General features: G+C 40.1%; 1 long non-coding RNA gene and 6 other non-coding genes across 8 annotated transcripts; all 7 read right to left on the bottom strand.

Moving 5' to 3' along the window:
* Positions 1-297: 297 nt before the first annotated feature.
* On the bottom strand, positions 298-14,961 carry LOC130177185 (uncharacterized). Of its 2 annotated transcripts, none has more exons than XR_008828980.1 (3): positions 14,658-14,961; positions 12,313-12,425; positions 298-1,038 (listed from the first exon to the last, which is right to left on the bottom strand). It is a non-coding gene; the product is annotated as an uncharacterized LOC130177185 (long non-coding RNA). The 2 variants fall into 2 exon arrangements; XR_008828981.1 differs by lacking the exon at positions 298-1,038 and adding an exon at positions 3,304-4,786.
* LOC130178168 (U1 spliceosomal RNA) lies at positions 3,298-3,461 on the bottom strand. Its single transcript, XR_008829124.1, has one exon. It is a non-coding gene; the product is annotated as a U1 spliceosomal RNA (small nuclear RNA).
* On the bottom strand, positions 5,282-5,445 carry LOC130178176 (U1 spliceosomal RNA). The gene has a single exon (XR_008829132.1). It is a non-coding gene; the product is annotated as a U1 spliceosomal RNA (small nuclear RNA).
* LOC130178177 (U1 spliceosomal RNA) lies at positions 8,629-8,792 on the bottom strand. Its single transcript, XR_008829133.1, has one exon. It is a non-coding gene; the product is annotated as a U1 spliceosomal RNA (small nuclear RNA).
* LOC130178179 (U1 spliceosomal RNA) lies at positions 9,842-10,005 on the bottom strand. The gene has a single exon (XR_008829134.1). It is a non-coding gene; the product is annotated as a U1 spliceosomal RNA (small nuclear RNA).
* On the bottom strand, positions 11,046-11,209 carry LOC130178157 (U1 spliceosomal RNA). Its single transcript, XR_008829114.1, has one exon. It is a non-coding gene; the product is annotated as a U1 spliceosomal RNA (small nuclear RNA).
* LOC130178158 (U2 spliceosomal RNA) lies at positions 13,495-13,685 on the bottom strand. Its single transcript, XR_008829115.1, has one exon. It is a non-coding gene; the product is annotated as a U2 spliceosomal RNA (small nuclear RNA).
* Positions 14,962-16,086: the final 1,125 nt, after the last annotated feature.

Genomic DNA, 16,086 nt, shown 5'->3' on the forward strand with positions numbered 1-16,086 from the left:
GCTAAAAAATGTCCCACTCAACAAACTGAAAATGTGAAAATTAGAAAAAACTGCAGAGATGTGTCAGCATCAATAACAATTTTAGGTCAAAGGCTGCAAGATGAAAGCTCCAGTCACAAGTATGACTCACCACATCATGTGTGTTTGAACACACAGTATGGACCCCATTCAGACCTGGCATTAACATGTGCCTCGAGTGATCCGATCATAATTGATTGGATGATTGGCTCACTGAAGACGCTTGTTAATGCAGGTCTGAACAGGGCCAAAGAGATTTGATATCAATTGTGTCCTCAATGCGTCTTTGGTGTGTTCATACCTGTACTTAGACGTGGCCACTTGTGATTGGATCACCCGAGACGGATGTTAATAGTAGGTCTGAACAGGGCCTATGTGTCTACTGACAAACTGGATTAGAAGCTTTAAGTCTAGATGCAGGCAGGCGGCAGTATCAGAGCCCCATCATGATTAATAGCGCCATCTGGAGACCAACCATGCTTGACAACAGAACCATCAGACAAGAAGCACTGGCAGTGGTCCAGGGTAAACGTGCTATTTGTATTCCACTTCTATTTACAGTAACTGCTTTGCAAGCCTAGACCTCAAGAATGACAATCATATGTATTAAAAAAATCATTAGGCTGACTGTTGAAGGCTTTAAGAACTTAGATTGAGTCATTAAATAAGTAATGGCTAATTTTGATTAATTGGAGCATTTTTAATCAGACTGAAATCTGTGTCTTCACAGGAATACAAACCTGCAGAGGTGTGTATTTTAAATAAAAGTATAAAGCATAAAAGTCAGGACAATAATAGTGTGTATGTATGTGTGCAGTATTTATGCATACTATTCCAGCGGGACTGTATAAAACAATGCAGCATCATAATAACTGAACCACATATTTATCACCTGCAGTGTCAGCCGTGTGTATGTGTGCTCTCATTAATCACAGCAGTGTTGTTGCTCCAGCGGGATACTCTGATCTCGGGGGGGGGGGGGGGGGGGGGACCATCTGTTGCGCAACACCTTTTCTTCTTCTGTGGTGAGAAGAAACAGAGGACTGAACTCATTAAGCATCAGAAATGAGAAAACATTGATAATCATCACAATATCTGTTTTCACACTGACCACTAGAGGAAAAAATATGTGATCTTAAACTAAAGAATGAACCATTGTCAGTATTAGGTCTTTATGACCCATATATTTTGGAGTTAAAGTGGGCCTACAATAAAGAAAAGAAAGACAAAAGAAAACAAAGTTGAAAAGTTCGTTCACAAGTAGAAAGGATTCCATCATGTATATTTGTACTTTTGGCGAAATACACCTGATGCAACACATTCATTTGATGCCCAGATTATAGTACAGATACACTATATTGCCAAAAGTATTGGCTCACCTGCCTTGACTCGCATATGAATTTAAGTGACATCCCATTCTTAATCCATAGGGTTTAATATGACGTCGGTCCACCCTTTGCAGCTATAAAAACTTCAACTCTTCTGGGAAGGCTTTCCACAAGGAGTGTGTTTATGGGAATTTTTGACCATTCTTCCAGAAGCGCATTTTCTGGGGTCACACACTGATGTTGGAAGAGAAGGCCTGGCTCTCAGTCTCCGCTCTAATTCATCCCAAAGGTGTTCTATCGGGTTGAGGTCAGGACTCTGTGCAGGCCAGTCAAGTTCATCCACACCAAACTCTCTCATCCATGTCTTTATGGACTTTGCTTTGTGCACTGGTTCACAGTCATGTTGGAACAGGAAGGGGCCATCCCCAAACTGTTCCCACAAAGTTGGGAGCATGGAATTGTCCAAAATCTCTTGGTATGCTGAAGCATTCAGAGTTCCTTTCACTGGAACTAAGGGGCCAAGCCCAGCTCCTGAAAAACAACCCCAACACCATAATCCCCCCTCCACCAAACTTTACACTTGGCACAATGCAGTCAGACAAGTACCGTTCTCCTGGCAACCGCCAAACCCAGACTCGTCCATCAGATCGACAGATGGTGAAGCCCGATTCGTCACTCCAGAGAACACGTCTCCACTGCTCTAGAGTCCAGTGGCGGCATGCTTTACACCACTGCATCAGATGCTTTGCATTGCACTTGGTGATGCATGGCTTGGATGCAGCTGCTCGGCCATGGAAACCCATTCCATGAAGCTCTCTACGCACTGTTCTTGAGCTAATCTGAAGGCCAAAGTTTGGAGGTCTGTAGCGATTGACTCTGCAGAAAGTTGGCGACCTCTGCGCACTATGCGCCTCAGCATCCACTGACCCCGCTCCGTCATTTTACGTGGCCTACCACTTCATGGCTGAGTGGCTGCCATTCCCAATCGCTTCCACTTTTTTATAATAGCACTGACAGTTGACTGTGGAATATTTAGGAGCGAGGAAATTTAATGACTGGACTTGTTGCACAGGTGGCATCCTATCACAGTACCACGCTGGAATTCACTGAGCTCCTGAGAGCGACCCATTATTTCACAAATGTTTGTAGAAATAGTCTGCATGCCTTGGTGCTTGATTTCATACACCTGTGGCAATGGAAGTGATTGGAACACCTGATTTAAATTATTTGGATGGGTGAGTGAATACTTTTGGCAATATAGTGTATGTGGAAGCTATGATTTGCCATTTGAGATATTTTACAGACAAGAGCATATTTTTAGATGCTTATTAGCTGCACACAGAAAATCTCAAATTGTGCTGCAGGTTACAAACAATCCCACTAACATGGATCTCATTAAGATTTTTGCTTTTTCATGTTATCAGGGCACAGTGCGAACTGAGGTGTTGCAACTGTTGAAAAATACAACAAAAGTTATGTACCAGAACTGCGTCCTGTGTGTGTTAAGTATGTACAGTCCACTGACATACTACAAAACAACTATTAATAGAGCTCCAGTGGTCTCTAGTGGGGAACAGAGATAACTGCACAATTCAACCCTATACTTAATATTTCAGAAACAACAGAGTTAACTAGTGTTAACTCTGTACATAATGCATTCATTTGATGTGGAGTGTTGACATTCAGAGGATTTCAAAACATATTTCATCAGAAACATCAGTAAAAATCACTGACTGACTGAAGTTTATTTCCACATCTGTCCTATTCACAACAGTGAGCTGAGAGGGAGTGTGATTTCACATCCATTGGAGCTTATTTCACTGAATCTAAATCATAATTTACCAAATACGATTGAGGGTGTATCAATAATATTATATCTAATCTTATATGTATATGTACTATATTTATCCAGCTGTTGAGGGATCATTTGTCTTTATATTTCACAATTTATCAGGGGAGAGCGCGAACGCAGTCCCCCACTACCAGAAATTATGCAGTCGAGATTCCCACATTTGGGGAATTCGCAGGGGTCAGCACAACCGGAGTGCAATGGCTGAGCCTCGCCCTGGGTGAACCACCTTCATGATCATGGTATCTCCCCTGCCAGGTAAGTATGAGTTGTACAGCTCACAGACAGGGGAGTCTTTCACAGACAAACCATGCTGACTGATGGGGCTGACAAATTACAAATCAACAAAACAAGGGGCAATAGGGGGCTGTGAATCTGCAGGAATTCAATACAGACGATACTTTTTTGCACAAAGGCTGTAAAGGATTATTTTATTCGACACATATTGCCTATATATCCCATCATGCAATGCTGTACTCCTGCAACAAAGGCTGAGCTAAAATCATGTATTTTATCGCATTTACCTCCTTAAATGAGCAACAGCCCAACTGCAAGTCCAAGTGAACCAAAGCTAAATCCGACTGCCAGAAACTTTGTTTGATCCACATTTGAAATTCAAAGAAAAGCATTAAAAACTCTCAAAGCACATTTTTCCCCCTCACATTACAAACACTTCCTGTTCCTTTGTTTGCTGGAGGTGGGTAACTGATATTCCTGCTACTGCCACCTATTGCTTTGGAGTGGGAACGCCATCATTTTTTTTTTTTTACATTTTATCTAGGGTTTTCTGTATGCAACTAACAGCAAGAAAATTCATTTAGATAACTGGAGAATATAAGGAGCACACTGTGTATTTACCTTTGTTTTGCTTTGTCAGGGGAAAGCAGGCTGGAAATTCAAATACGCTAATTTAAGTCTGTGTGATCAGCTCTGATCTACAGAATGCCATTACAGAAATGGAAGAGAAAACCACTAAAATTCAAATATGTCTGGTTCTGCATTCATTGCTGTACTATCCAGTTTTAACTCCAATCTCTCTCTCTGTGTACCAACCTGTGGTTTTATAGTTATATGATGGTTTTTGAGAGTGTAGCTACTTTGTTGTTTTAGTTGTGGATTGCAATATGAAAAGGGTTTTTATTTCTTTTTTTTTCCTTTTTCTTTTTTTTTTTTTAAATACAGTTTTTCTTCACAAGTATGGGTGTGTTGTGATCAAGCAAGACAATAGAAATGCTGGCGTAGCAACTGTATCATGAGCATTTGTACTTTTTGCAAAATTAATTCAATGTAACGTGTTCAAAGGCAAGATTATAGTGCAGATGTGTGAAAGCTATGACTTGTCATTTTTAAAAAATAAAATTACAGACAGTAAGGGTACATTTTTAGAGTCACACCTAGAAAACCTCAAATTGTGCTGCAGGTTACAAGTCCTCCCACCAGAATGGGTCCAAATGTGAAATTTCTGCTTTTTCATGTTATCAGGGCACAGAGCAAACACAGTACACCACTACCAGAAATTATGTCTTCAAGATTTACCATATTTGGGGATTCTGCAGGGGCCAGACATCACAGGAGTTCAGAAGTGTTGCAACTGTTTAAACATGCAACAAAAACAATGTACCAAAAATTAGTCCTCTGTGTGAGCAAAGTACAGTGCAGTGACACACTACACAACAACAACTAGTAGAGCTCCAGTGGTCTCTAGTGGAGAACAGAGATGACTGCACAATTCAACCCTATACTTAATATTTCACATGCAATGAAATTTAGTAACGATAACTTTGTACATAATGCATTCTTTCGCTGTGGACTGTCAACCTTCAGAGGATTTCAAAACACATTTCCTCAGGAATATCACTAAACTTAAGTGATGGACAAGGTATTGTCAGATTCTTCTTCACTGAGAAGTTTATTTCCACATCTGTCCAAGCCAAAATAGAGTGTGATTTCATATCCATTGGAGCTTATTTCACTGAATCATATTTTGCTAAATGTGAGTGAGGGTATGTTAATATCTATGCTATATACATGAACTACAATCATCTTGCTTTTAAGAGATCATTGGTTTTTCCATTTCACAATTTATCAGGGGAGAGCGCGAACGCAGTCCCCCACTACCAGAAATTATGCAGTCGAGATTCCCACATTTGGGGAATTCGCAGGGGTCAGCACAACCGGAGTGCAATGGCTGAGCCTCGCCCTGGGTGAACCACCTTCATGATCATGGTATCTCCCCTGCCAGGTAAGTATGAGTTGTACAGCTCACAGACAGGGGAGTCTTTCACAGACAAACCATGCTGACTGATGGGGCTGACAAATTACAAATCAACAAAACAAGGGGCAATAGGGGGCTGTGAATCTGCAGGAATTCAATACAGACGATACTTTTTTGCACAAAGGCTGAAAAAGATTATTTTATTCGATACATATTGCCTATATATCCCATCATGCAATGCTGTACTCCTGCAACAAAGGCTGAGCTAAAATCATGTATTTTATCGCATTTACCTCCTTAAATGAGCAACAGCCCAACTGCAAGTCCAAGTGAACCAAAGCTAAATCCGACTGCCAGAAACTTTGTTTGATCCACATTTGAAATTCAAAGAAAAGCATTAAAAACTCTCAAAGCACATTTTTCCCCCTCACATTACAAACACTTCCTGTTCCTTTGTTTGCTGGAGGTGGGTAACTGGTATTCCTGCTACTGCCACCTACTGCTTTGGAGTGGGAACGCCGTCATTTTTTTTTTTTTTTTTTTTACATTTTATCTACAGTTCTCTGTATGCAACTAACAGCAAGAAGAAATCATTTAGATAACTGGAGAATATAAGGAGCACACTGTGTATTTACCTTTGTTTTGCTTTGTCAGGAGAAAGCAGGCTGGAAATTCAAATATGCTAATTTAAGTCTGTGTGATCAGCTCTGATCTACAGAATGCCATTACGGAAAAGGGAAGAGAAAACCGTTAAAATTCACATATGTCTGGTGCTGTACTCATTGCTGTGCTGTCCAGTTTGACTTTTAATCTCTCACTCTCTGTACTAATTTGTAGTCTTAGACACAGTCATTTTTGACAATGTAGTTACTCTGTTGTTGTAGTTGTGTAGAAAAACTGTATAAAAACAAACACCTTTTCATATTGCAATCCACAAGTACAGATGCGTTCTGATCAAGCAAGACAATTAAAATGCTGGTGTAGCAACTGTATCATGATCTGTGTATAAAGCAAACATTCTGCACAATGGTCGCACGTCTTTTCTCAGGCAGTGTCCAAACAATATCCACGTGAAGGAAAACTATGATGGCATGTCGCAGCATCAAGGTATAACCCTTCCCACATGGATGGAGAACACAAACCTCATAGTGAGTGCAGACCACCTCAGGTGTTCATTGTTTGAAAGGACCCCTAATGACGACAAACTAGCTCTATCCATGGATAATAAAGCTTTTCTGGCCATCATGGATACCGAGGTCTACCAAGACAACAAAAACAGCTGGGTGGCACCTTTGCCATTTCACTCTCCCAGACGACACCTTCCCAGCAACAGAGGGCAGGCCCTGAAATGTCTCTGTTCATTCAGAAGAACTCACCACCAGAAATGAAAAGTCATTATATTGAGTTCATGCAGAAGATGGTAGACAGTGATCAAGCTGAGCCAGCTCCACCATTGGATGAAGCTAACGAACACTGGTACCTGCCTACATTTGGTGTCTACCACCCACAGAAACCCGACCAAATATGGGTTGTTTTTGATTCAAGCACTGAATGCGATGGAACATCGCTCAATGACGTTCTCCTCAGTGGACCAGACTTAAACAACGCTCTGTTGGGAGTTCTTCTGCGGTTCTGAAGAGAACAGGTTGCTATTACAGCAGATGTGCAACAAATGTTTTATTACTTCGTCGTCCATATAGACCACAGGGATTACTTCCGGTACCTCTGGTATGGGGACAATGATGTCAATAAAAGCGTGGCTGAGTACAGGATGAAGGTCCATGTATTTGGAAACTCCCCTTCACCTACTGTAGCTATTTACTGCACGAGACGAGCAGCTCAAAAAGGAGAACCAGAGCACGGATCAGCTGCGAGAAGGTTTGTTGAGAGGCAGTTCTATGTTGACGATGGTCTCACCTCAGTCGCTACACCTGAAGAGGCAACTGACCTCCTCACACGGACTCAAGAGATGTTGGCAGAATCCAACCTGCGACTGCACAAGGTGGCATCAAACAGCAGCCAGGTAACGGAAGCCTTCCCAGCGGAGGACTGCGCCAAGGATCTTATGGATCTGGACCTGGGAGTGGACCCTCTCCCTTTTCAGAGAAGCCTTGGGTTATTTTGGAACTTAGAAAGAGACAGCTTTCCCTACGTAGTGCCTCACGAAGACAAGCCTTTTACACTGAGAGGTGTGTTGTCGACAGTCAGTCTGTTCGACCCTTTGGGCTTTGTAGCTCCCATAACAACACAAGGGAAGGCACTAGTCAGAGTCACACAACACTTTGAACGATGCTCTGGCTGGAGCACACTTTGTCAAACCATAGCCAAGCTCATCAATGTTGCATCATCCTTTAAAGGAAAGGCAGAAGATGCTGGAAAAAAAGGATGGAAATGTTTCAAAGAAACGCCCAACACAAGTGAGCTTTCACAAGCCAAAGCTGTGATCATTCGCTTTGTCCAGCACGAAGCATTTCAGAATGAACGGAAGTATCTCAAAAACAGGCAAGCATGGCCAAGGCGAAATACACGCAAAAAGCTCAATCCAGTTGTGGATGAAGATGGTCTGCTTTGTGTTAGAGGTGGTCTTTCCTCTGCTGACCTGATAAAAGAAGAACAGCACCCATTGATCATTCCAATTTTCCACCTATTGCTATGGAGTGGGAAAAACACTTTCTTCAAAACCTTATCCACTGTTCTCTGTATGCAACTCACAGCAAGAAGAAACAATTTAGATAAGAGAATATGAAGTGCATACAATGTATTTACCTTTGTTTTGATGTATCAGGGGAAACCACTGCAGGGACACACTACACAACAACAACTAATAGAGCTCCAGTGGTCTCTAGTGGAGAACAGAGATGACTGCACAATTTAACCCTGTACTTAATATTTAAGATACAAATGAATTTACTAATGTTAACTCTGTACATAAGGCATTCATTCGCTGTGCACTGTCAACCTTCAGAAGAATTCTAAATAAGTAAACTACAGTGAACAATAAAATACTGTCAGATTCTTCTTCACTGACTGACAGTTTACTTCCACATCTGTCCTATTCACAACAGCGAGCTGAGAGGGGGAGCACAATTCACTGAATCTGCATTTTATTTTACTAAATATGAGTGAGGGTGCATTAATAGAAATTCTGTACTCCACATAAATGGACTGTTCTCATCCAGCTGTTGAGAGATCATTGGTTTTTCCATTTCACATTTTATCAGGGGAGAGCGCGAACGCAGTCCCCCACTACCAGAAATTATGCAGTCGAGATTCCCACATTTGGGGAATTCGCAGGGGTCAGCACAACCGGAGTGCAATGGCTGAGCCTCGCCCTGGGTGAACCACCTTCATGATCATGGTATCTCCCCTGCCAGGTAAGTATGAGTTGTACAGCTCACAGACAGGGGAGTCTTTCACAGACAAACCATGCTGACTGATGGGGCTGACAAATTACAAATCAACAAAACAAGGGGCAATAGGGGGCTGTGAATCTGCAGGAATTCAATACAGATGATACTTTTTTTGCACAAAGGCTGAAAAAGATTATTTTATTCGATACATATTGCCTATATATCCCATCATGCAATGCTGTACTTCCACAACAAAGGCTGACCTAAAAACATCAATTTTATCCATTTAACCTCCTTATATGAGCAACAGCCTTACTGCGAGTTCAAGAGAATGAATGAAAGCCTAAAAAAGTCTGAAAGAAACTTTGAATTTCAAATGTGGATTGAACAAACAGAAGCATAAAAACTCACAAAGCACATTTTTCCCCTCACATTACAACCACTTCCTGTTTCTTTGTTTGCTGGTATTGGGTAACTGACATTCCTGCTACTGCCACCTATTGCTATGGAGTGGGAAAAACACTTTCTTCAAAACCTTATCCACTGTTCTCTGTATGCAACTCACAGCAAGAAGAAACAATTTAGATAAGAGAATATGAAGTGCATACAATGTATTTACCTTTGTTTTGATGTATCAGGGGAAACCACTGCAGGGACACACTACACAACAACTAATAGAGCTCCAGTGGTCTCTAGTGGAGAACAGAGATGACTGCACAATTCAACCCTATACTTAATATTTCACATGCAATGGAATTTAGTAACGATAACTTTGTACATAATGCATTCATTCGCTGTGGACTGTCAACCTTCAGAGGATTTCAAAACACATTTCCTCAGGAATATCACTAAACTTAATTGATGGATAAGATATTGTCAGATTCTTTTTCACTGAGAAGTTTACTTCCACATCTCTCCAAGCCAAAATAGAGTATGATTTCACATCCATTAGAGCTTAATTAACTGAATCATATTTTGCTAAATGTGAGTGAGGGTAAGTTAATAATATCTATTCTATATACATGAACAACAATCATCTTGCTTTTAAGAAATCATTGGTTTTTTCCATTTCACATTTTATCAGGGGAGAGCGCGAACGCAGTCCCCCACTACCAGAAATTATGCAGTCGAGATTCCCACATTTGGGGAATTCGCAGGGGTCAGCACAACCGGAGTGCAATGGCTGAGCCTCGCCCTGGGTGAACCACCTTCATGATCATGGTATCTCCCCTGCCAGGTAAGTATGAGTTGTACAGCTCACAGACAGGGGAGTCTTTCACAGACAAACCATGATGACTGATGGGGCTGACAAATTACAAATCAACAAAACAAGGCGCAATAGGGGGCTGTGAATCTGCAGGAATTCAATACAGACAATACTATGTTGCACAAAGGCTGAAAAAGATTATTTACATTTTATTTGATACATAATGACTATATTTCCCATCATGCAATGCTGTATTTCCAAAACAAAGGCTGACCTATAATCATCTGTTTTACCTCCTTATAAGAGCAACAGCTTTACTGTGAGTTCAAGTGAACGAAAGCCTTAAAAAGACTGGAAGAAATTTTGAATTTCAAATGTGGATCAAACAAAGAAGCATGAAAACTCACAAAGCACATTCTTCCCTTCACATTACAACCACTTCCTGTTTCTTTGTTTACTGGTGGTGGGTAACTGACATTCCTGCTACTGCCACTTATTGCTTGGGAGTGGGAAAAACACTTTCTTCAAAACCTTATCCACTGTTCTCTGTATGCAACTCGCAGCAAGAAGAAACAATTTAGATAAGAGAATATAAAGTGCACAGTGTATTTACCTTGGTTTTGATGTATCAGGGGAAACCACTGCAGGGACACACTACACAACAATAACTAATAGAGCTCCAGTGGTCTCTAGTGGAGAACAGAGATGACTGCACAATTCAACCCTATACTTAATATTTCACATGCAATGGAATTTACTAACGATAACTTTGTACATAATGCATTCATTCGCTGTGGACTGTCGACCTTCAGAGGATTTCAAAACACATTTCCTCAGGAATATCACTAAACTTAAGTGATGGACAAGGTATTGACAGATTCTTCTTCACTGAGAAGTTTATTTCCACATCTGTCCAAGCCAAAATAGAGTGTGATTTCACATCCATTGGAGCATGATTCACTGAATCATATTTTGCTAAATATGAGTAAGGGTATGTTAATAATATCTATCCTATATATATGAACAACAATCATCTTGCGTTTAAGAGATCATTGGTTTTTTCCATTTCACATTTTATCAGGGGAGAGCGCGAACGCAGTCCCCCACTACCAGAAATTATGCAGTCGAGATTCCCACATTTGGGGAATTCGCAGGGGTCAGCACAACCGGAGTGCAATGGCTGAGCCTCGCCCTGGGTGAACCACCTTCATGATCATGGTATCTCCCCTGCCAGGTAAGTATGAGTTGTACAGCTCACAGACAGGGGAGTCTTTCACAGACAAACCATGCTGACTGATGGGGCTGACAAATTACAAATCAACAAAACAAGGGGCAATAGGGGGCTGTGAATCTGCAGGAATTCAATACAGACGATACTTTTTTTGCACAAAGGCTGAAAAAGATTATTTTATTCGATACATATTGCCTATACTTCCCATCATGCAATGCTGTACTTCCACAACAAAGGCTGACCTAAAAACATCAATTTTATCCATTTAACCTCCTTATATGAGCAACAGCCTTACTGCGAGTTCAAGAGAATGAAAGCCTAAAAAAGTCTGAAAGAAACTTTGAATTTCAAATGTGGATCGAAAGAAACAGAAGCATAAAAACTCACAAAGCTCATTTTTTTCCCTCACATTACAACCACTTCCTGTTTCTTTGTTTGCTGGAGGTGGGTAACTGATATTCCTGCTACTGCCACCTATTGCTTTGGAGTGGGAACAACACTCTTTCAACATTTTATCCACTGTTCTCTGTGGGCAACTCACAGCAACAAGAAAGATTTAGATAATAAGAGAAAACAGATTGCACAGTGTATTTGCTTTTCTTTTGATCCATCAGGGGAAAGCAGACTTGGAAGCAGTAGAGTGGCAGAGTGGACTTTCACTTTGATTGTTGAATGACCTAGAGTCACAATCTGTCTTAAATGACAGTTCATTTCAAAACTAGATTGCAAGGAAGCCAAACAACACTATGCTAGCTAAACACTAAAAAGGAGGACCTACCTAAGAAAAAAATATTTTCATATTTTTCACAAATGTGAAAGGGACAGTGAATACTGCACGTCTACTTTTCTAACTCAGCAGTTAGTAGATTGACTCATTTACATGTAGTTCACCACTTTGCAGCCTCATTCCTTAAAAACAAGGATTGAATACACTACAAACAAATCAACTCACGAAATGACAAAATAAAAACAGTGTATTTCTATGAGTATGTTTGCAACTTGTACCCTAACGACTAAAAACAATTCTTAACTTAAATTGAAATAGCTACTTAAGTCAGCACTCAGCACAACAGGCTGATGTACACTTTAGTGAAACTGTTGTAGTTGCACTCACCTAAAGGGTCTGGATACAAAGGGTCTGAGAAGAGCACCATCTGGAAGGTGTACGAGCAGATCCGGCACCAGATTTTGATGGAGGGTCCAGGCCTGTGCACACTGGCCATTCCTCTAAAAAAAAAAAAAAAAAAGAAGTTAACAAGACATCAGGACAATGCAAGACCTTTACCGCCAAGACAAGCTCCTCTATGGGTAAGCCATTGCACTCCGGTTGTGCATAGCCTCACTCACAGCCTCACAGCCTTGTTGCATAGCCTCACTCTGGGTCAGCCACCTTCTTGATAATATCTCCCCTGCCAGGTAAGTATAAGTTGTACAACTCGTAGGCAGGGGAGTCTTTCACAGACAATCCATGCCAACTGATAGGGCTCACAAGCTACAAATTAACAAAGCCTTAGGCTATAGGGGGGTTTGAATCTCTAGGAATTCATACATACAGATCTGCACAAAGACTGACAAAGACAATTTGCATTTTATTTGATAAGTGATGCAATCAATGCCCTGTTTCCACATCAATGGGCTGATCTGAAATCTTCTGTTACCTCCTAAATGAGCATCAGCCTAACTGCAAGTGTGTGCCAGGTAGTAAAAGCTGCTTTCAAAGTTAGACTGCAATAAAAGTTGATTGAACTTCATTTTAAATTCAGAGAAAAGAATAAAAACTCACAAAACACATTTTCTCACATGAAAACCATTTACTACTTCATTGATTAGTGGGCAACTGATATTTTTGCTACTGCCAGATATTGCTCTAGAATGGGAACAACACTGTTTCTACAACATTTTATGTGCAGTTCTCTAAATAATTAAGACAATAAGAGAAAATAGAGTGCACAAAGTGCATTTGCCTTTAATTTGATCTACCAGGGGAAAGCAGACTGGGAAGCAGCAGAAGCAGAAACTATGCAGGAACTATGTGGAAGGTACAGTGAACACTTTACATTTCCTTTTCTCCTTGTCTAACTCAGCAGTTACTAGTTTAACTCATTTACATGCAGGTCATCATGTTCAGCCTCATTCCTTTAAAACCAAGAATGAATGCACTGCATCCAAATCAACTCATCCAATGGCAGTAGAATAACAAGAGTATTTCTTAGAATAGCAGCAAATTACAAGTTGATTACTTCAATAGCAATAATTAATGATGGTGTTACTGCACTTTTTCTTTTGCACATTTAGAGGGGGGTGCACCGTTCCTGGAGGTACTGCAATACCAGGTCGATGCGTGGAGTGGACGGAGCAAGCCCCTATTCCATCTCCCTGTTCCAAAAATCAATTTAATATATGGTCCCCGGGTAGGGGACGTATCAGATATTAAACTGATAAGAACAGATACTACACTTGATCTTAGCCAAAAGGCCGAGAAGCGATACCATTCAACTGTCGGAGGTAACGACCTGATTCTCCGCACAGCCCCGTTCAGTGAGGGGTCTGAATCTGTTTCAGTAACAACACTCACTGAGATAGAAACAAAAACACAACACACGACAAGAGACGAGTAAGCGAGTAGAAAATTGCAACAAAATGTGTTATTGTAAGTAAGTAACGTCGTAGCACCATGTGTTGCACACAGAGCTACAAGCCGCTTCCTGGTCACGTGACACGCTCTCCTCCAATCCGAATCAAACGTCACCAAGATCCACACATTTACTTAAACGTCTGTTTGAAACTAAACTAATGATAAAGACAACATATCTTCAAATGTACGTAAGATAACCATACCTCTAACCATACAAACCAGACCTATCAGTATGATTTGCAGCTCAAACACAAACAGTGGCAGTTTAATATACAGGACCAGCTGATAATTTAACAATTTAATAAAACTACTTCGTTTTTATTGGAAATATCAACTTTTACGGCTCATACTAATAGATGTAGAGCAGGAGAAAGGAGAAAAAATTAGAATTTAATAAATTTGCAGTCTCTTAATTCAATTTCTAGTTGTCAGTAAAGTAGTTTCTTAAATTAAGGTTTCACTGTGTTATAATCCACGTTTGAAAGACTTAACTGAGCCACAAGTATAATAATAATAATGTCCTTTAGGAACTTATCTGGAGTTCCCAGACATTTGTTGGCTTTAGCATGAAGCTGTTAATTAGGTCTCGTTGAGCAATATTAATAACCAGCACTTCACTGAGTTTTATCCTAAACGAAAGAAACGTTAAACGTTTTCAAGCGGAAAAGATACTCAAATTACCTCCGGAGGCGGCTAAAACCAGGTGCGTCATTAGCTAGCTGATTAAGCTAATAAGCTACCGAACGAAAAAAAACTCAAGTATAAAATTTGGTTTTGACAAATATTTCACGACAAATAAAGGAGATAGCTAGTGATTAACTTACTCAAAGTAGCTGTTAACCCTGAGACGTCGCCAAAAAATAAGTTTGGCTCCTTTCTCTCTCCAGGTCGAAAGAACCTGTCGCGCACGAGATGGCTAGCTTATTTCGCTAATTTGTTACGCAACGGGAAAAAAAACTGCATCATTAACGTTTGGGTTCGTCGAAGTCTGAAAAGCAGGGTTCACTACAAATAAAGGAGAAACAAGTAAGCTGACTTATCCAAAGTAACTGTTATTCCTGAAACGTTGCCCAAAAGCAAGTTACAAACATTTCTCCAAGTTATCGAGCTGGAGTGCAACTGACGGTGATTTCATGTTAATGAACTCGTCTCAGCTGTGCCCCTAGTGGCCGAATCAGACAGCTATAGTCTACGTGCAGTCTCAAAGTAATTTGTACTCAAAGTATCGTAGTATTCTGATGCTATGATATCATATGTAACAGATGAAAGAAGCCCTCAAAACTTTTGCTTCAGAGGTAAAAAAATAAACCAAAAAACAATCACAATGTACAACTTTAGGAACATGGAGCTGGCAGGGAGACAGGATATGTGGGTAAAGTTTTATGTCCGGGTCCTATGGATATATTAGGTTTCTCCTTTGGACATTCCAAAGGTGGAAGGTTTTACAACTAGTCTCAAAAGTTAAATTTGGTTTTAAAAAAAGAAAAGAAAAGAAAAAGAGGAACCTGACTAACATTGCGAAGGTGAACGCTGTTAAGGCAGACATTCTGCCAACATTATTAAATTTAGCTTGTTTTCCCAAAGCGTTTTTCTGTAAGCAAACAATTGACTAAAATATTATTTAATTTTTGGGGGGAGGATATGAATAAACAAAGAGAGGAACAATATATGAATATGAATGTCAGTTATTTTTTAGATTCTGGCTCACTATCTCGCTTGCGATTTGTGACTTCATGGAACAATAGAACTCCAAAAACACAAACTATGTCTAATTATTTTGAATATATTGTTAAATGGTTAAAGAAAAATGTGGAATGCATAACAGATTTTATCAAATTTTAGTGTTAAACTTATATGAAACAGAGCCAGCTTTCATAATGCAAACTGATTGAACAAGAACTCAATTGAAAAGAATGGAGAATAAACTAAAAGTTTTTAATTTGCTTGTATTGCACAAGAAACTTCCAGTCCGGTCTATTCTGTATAATCACAAATTGACACTCAATAAGTACTGTCCCAGAATGAAAAGTTTTGCAGAGGAAACAATACATCATGTCCTTTGGGAATGTTCTTTTGCTGTTTCTGTCTGGAGAATGCTGAAACACTGTTTTGTATGTCTTAGTTCTGTCAATTATGATAGTTTATGTAAAAATACACAGTGTGTAAGAAATAAAGGACAGCTCTTGTTGATACCCAGTGCTTTGTTCTATTTTGCACTTTAGTTAAATTGATGGGATGTTATCACAGGAGTTT

This window comes from Seriola aureovittata, chromosome 11, assembly GCF_021018895.1.
Source record: "Seriola aureovittata isolate HTS-2021-v1 ecotype China chromosome 11, ASM2101889v1, whole genome shotgun sequence".
Taxonomy (NCBI): domain Eukaryota; kingdom Metazoa; phylum Chordata; class Actinopteri; order Carangiformes; family Carangidae; genus Seriola; species Seriola aureovittata.